General features: G+C 51.7%; 1 pseudogene; it reads right to left on the reverse strand.

Moving 5' to 3' along the window:
• LOC144111614 (large subunit ribosomal RNA) overlaps positions 1-5,000 on the reverse strand; it is an 11,958-nt pseudogene that overhangs the window by 3,335 nt on the left and 3,623 nt on the right.

Below are 5,000 nucleotides of genomic sequence, written 5' to 3' on the forward strand. Positions count from 1 at the left end.
CGAATCATAGCTTGGAGCCCTTCAAATGTGTCAGACACCAAAATCATATCATCGGCAAATGCTAGGGCGCTCAATGATGCACCCTGGAGGTGCACCCCAAGTCCAGAAGAATTCAACTGCTGAAGCAGAGGGTCCAAAACGCAGTTGAACAGAAATGGGGATAGTGGATCCCCCTGCTTTATGCCTCTTCGGAGGGGAACTCTGATATTGTCGGTTGTTCCGTCTGACCAGAAAGTGGTGGTCCCAAATCTATACATGTCCCGGATAAGAGAGATAAACCTTGTAGAAACCTTTCTTCCTTCTAGGGCAGCGAACAAGGCGTGGTGTGAGACAGAATCGAAGGCTTTTTGTATGTCCAGACTAATAGCAAATAATGGACGGTGCAGCTTTTTCATCGTTCGCATGAGGGCTTGCAGCAGGAGCAAATTTGAGGACGTAGACTTGTCCTCAGAGAAACCGGCCTGAAACTTATGGAAATTATTTCCTGCTGATAGCCTAGCCAGCACCATTTTCGCGAACACTCTGTAAAGAACGGGCGATATGGTAATTGGCCGGTAATCGCCCGGCGCAGCTGGTTTTGCACATTTTGGTATGAAGACTGTTCGCGAAACCTTCAAGTCGTACGGAACCACGCCAAAAGCATACCAATTGTTAAAAATCAGTACCAGCACTTCGGCTGGCACCTTCCTCAACTCAGTCACCGAGACCCCGTCAGGGCCTGGTGCTGATTTAGTAGCGAAGAGCCGTAGCGCCTTGGCTACCTCCTCAACTGAAAAGAGGTCTTCATTCACATCAGTCGCTATTTCCGACTCAATTCCAACTTCCACGGGAGCCGACTCGTTACCAAAGATAGAGTCGAACTCTTCGTGGAGTTTTGTGAGGGTGCAGCTAGGAGGGCGTCCCTCCAACAACAAAGCGTCCCCTAGAACAGAGGGGCCTAACTTATATAGCCGCTGATGTTCGCGGTATCTTGCGGCGCGACGTTGCTTTCTGTTGGTTGAGGCAACAGGAGCCTCAGCTTGCTGAGTATTCGACGTCTTACTTTTGGGGGGACGACGACATACCTTAAAAAAATCCAAAATCAGGTTGATGTCAGTCGTTCCCACAGGACCCGTACATAGTGCTGACGCCAAGGGCGCATTATCGAGACCAACGGATTGCAGAGCCTCGAGTGTATTGTTAAAGTCCAACTGTAGGGGAACCTGCATTGAAGCGTTCCAGAAGGGTGTTAGTACCGGGGGTTGTGTGGTAACCTGGGTGGCGAGATGTAGGGCTGCTCTGTAAGCCTCTGTGTGACGTGCATTAGCAATTGCCTGCACTGTTCGAGTCTTAAAGACTCGATGGAGGTCTGCGTTTATGGTTTTCGTTGGCCCTAAAACAACTTCTGCATTCGCCAATGCGGCCAGGTCCGAAGACGTCCAACGGCAATGCGAATAACTGGGCCCCACAGGTCCGGTATCAGGCGACTCACTTGGCTGAACTTGCAAACACCTTTGGTCTAGAGAATTTAACAATTCTTGTAATATGGATTTGTACTTGCTAGATCGACGAATGTGGTCGATAGCATCTTCCGTTCTGGTTGAAAATTTCTGAGAGAGAGTCGGTAACAACGGGTGGGTATCGCGGTATAAAACCTCCAGCCGGGCCAACTCCCGCAATTCTTGGTCTGACCAGCGTCCTCGTGTTGTTGCCACATATTGGCTACGGCCAGGTCCACTGCTGGACTCGTTTGGATTATGTGATGCAGTTGGCGGGCAATCATGCTGTTCAAGGTACACTTGGCTTATTGGGGTAAACAGGCCTTGGCTGGAGGCAGACTCAATCTGAACTTCGGAACCATGGGTTGCGAGAGCAGGCTGACTCGCATGAGCGTCAACCTGCACAGGAGCACTTGCGAATGTTGATGAAATATGACTAACGTCGCTAGATGCAATATGAGTGAGGGCATCTTTGGGCATTACATCTGGGGCAGAACTAGGCGTAGGCCCTAAGTTGACTGCCGCACTACTGGGAGAGTATGTTGGCTGATCCAAATCAGGTTGGAACAGTGCTGTAGAGGCAGCAGAAGCGGAAGCCACCACACCAGTACTATGACTCAATTGGTCGGAATCGGCACCAGTGCCCACCTGTTGAGAACGTTTGGGTTTATTCCTCGCAGGGCATTTAGAACAATGTGAGGAGGCCTGTTGTGAATTTTTCCACTCTTTCTCACAGAAGACGCAACGCCACAAAAGCTGAATGTCATGGGCGGCGTAGTGGGTCTCTAATTTCGCCCGTGACGTGACCCTTGTGTTGCAAATGTGACAAACATGGGCCGTATCCTTAGACCCAGTTCTTTTACCAATGATAAAATCACGTACGTAGGTCGCCATGACCTTGCAATGACCCTACTAACCCTACTAACTACTAACCCTACTGATGACTGGAAAAGTATTAAAAAAAAAGGGGGGGCTACCAGACCACTTCGTGGCCACCAGCACCAATGTCCAATTAGTGACAATGAATGTCAATGACAACCTTGTGATGGTACTAATGAGAACAGTGGTGAATAGGACTATTGACTCGCAATAGCCCAATGACCACAAAACCACTAACCCTAACCCTAACCACTAACCCTAACCCTAAAACAAAGGGAACCTTGGCAGTGAAAAGGACTATTTTCTGGCAATAGCCCGGAGACAGCCAAAACCGCTAAACCTAAAAAAAAAAAGAAAAAGAAAAAAAAACATTAAAACCAAGCTAGAGAAACTACTACCGACAACACTCGATCGCTGATGTACCACTTGGTGGTCACCAGCACTATGAATATTAATAGCGAATGGCAACTAATGGATGAGATCAATGTCTGTAATGAAGAACACCACAACGCTCCTGTGGGACACTGCAACACTCCCGTACAAAACCAGCCTAACCAAAGGCCCCCACGTTGTGTGGGAGGCCCTGAGCAAAAAACTGGAACACTAACAGAATCCAATCAATGTTGCCCGGGTGTAGTCAGCAGGGATTGAGTTGCGAAAAAAAAAAAACACACTCAGTGACTATCAACCTATTATCAGACACAAGGAATCAATCCACGAACTAGCACTATATAGGCAGGTCCTGCAAGGCAAAGTAATAATTGAGAACCAGACGTCTCGTAGTACCGTGTCTGCCTGGGCAGGCACCCGAAAAAAACCAAAGGACTGCCCCTGATGTTCGGAAAACACCAGGAAGCCAACACTACTCAGCAGAGCTGGAAAAAAAAAAAGGTCAGTAGGGCGAACCCTCTTCCCCGGTTTCCCTCCCGGGGGCGTCGCTTTAGACCCGTCGGTCACGGGGCGCGACGAACCCGAAACAGTCCACGGGCAAAGCCCCTTCCCACCGAAGTGGGGCGCTCCTTCGACCAATTTCTGGGCGAGCGAACCCTTAGCAGCTCAAGCTGCCCTTCCTCCGCAAGGCAGAGGGCGTCGTTTTTTCAAACTCTTAAAACCCTGCGGGAAACACGACGAACCCAGTTGGAATCGGTATCAAATATTTGCGTCAGAAATAGAATGAGGCAGCCAAAGGGCTAATATAAGCACAGGCAACGCCTCTACTGTTTTAGGACAAGCTCAGGGCACAGTGCAGCCCAGACACGAAAGAAAGGCCACTTAGAGACAAAGTCCCTTGTGGATGAATATTGTTCTGCAAAACCTGCTGTTTAGGAGCGCTGCTCCGGGTACAGCTAAAACCCGACACCACAAGCTGAGTAGACCGTAGTCTGGGGAAATCAGCAACCCCGAGATCTTATATACTGTTTAGGCCGAAGCCTCTACTGCAATTCTGAGCTAAGACTGCAACTGAGCTTGCTCAGGGTCGCAGTGCACCCAAGACAAAATCGGAAGAGATGCGCTGCTGCGCTGAGGCGTCGGGTCCTCTTCGGCTACTTGCCGGAGGCCCGGAGAATTGCAAAAATACGAATTTTTTCACCTCAGAAGGCTTTTTACACAAGCCTGGAGTTGCGACGCACGCTAAATTGAACAGTCAGTCGTGCGCCACTTGGATCACTCTTAGCATCACCCAGGGCCCACCGCGCGGAGGTGGTGATCCATCGAGCCCCAAGAAGTTTTCGGTCTGCCACAAGAGTTCCCCCCCAGCCATACACGGAGTAGGCCAGGGCCAGACCACTTCCCAAGAAGCAAGTCCCCTAAGCTGCAGCTCCGCTGGACAACTGGTGGACCCCCACACCAGAGACTGCTCTTGTACCAATTTAGGTTTGGTCCTCCTCGGGCCCGAAAGCCCTCCCATCGAGCGTGGCGGGCTGGTCCACTACTGCCACCTCGTTGGTCGTGTCTGGGTCCAACCCAGGAGCTTCGGATAGGCGGGGTCGCTACTCCCCGTGGTGCGCTTCCGTGCTGCGCACCCCTGCCAGACGCCGAAGCGCCCTCGACTTCGGGTAATCTCTTCGTGCCGCACTCCAAGCGAGAGCCCGATTCTACCAACATTTATTAAGCGTCTTGGCTTTGACGCCGGCCCTGGTGTACTAAGTCAGGACCTACCGCCTACGTACCGGGAAGTGCGAGTGTGGGCTTCATCCCACACCCCTATGGTCTCACAGCGGTACTACTCACAGGCTCTCAAGGGACGCAAGCGCCAGTCCTGCTTTCGCTTCGTCCTCGGTCTCTTCGCCTACTGAGACGCCCGCAGGCCTCAGCGTTTCCCAGAGATGGCCCTGGTTGCCCGGAGGGGGACCGAAGACAGACCCAAGCAGCGCTCCCGAGTGATGGTAGGGCTCGGGTTACACAGGGACGCCCCTATCCCTGATGACTTTAGTCAGCGGGGATTTCCCTGCAGCGTATTTGCTTGAGACTTAGCCACAGCAGCCTATCCCTAAGCTGCCGTGGCGTGTGAACTCTCTCGCTTTCGGTGAGAGGGAGAGGGTCACCACAGCCCTTCCCAGGTTCACCAATGACAGTCGCCCCCAATAGACTGGGTTACAGGAGCACGCAACTGCTCCCAGCGTTACGCCTAGGGCCTTCATC

Source organism: Amblyomma americanum, chromosome 11 (genome assembly GCF_052857255.1).
Source record: "Amblyomma americanum isolate KBUSLIRL-KWMA chromosome 11, ASM5285725v1, whole genome shotgun sequence".
NCBI classification, from domain to species: Eukaryota; Metazoa; Arthropoda; class Arachnida; order Ixodida; family Ixodidae; genus Amblyomma; species Amblyomma americanum.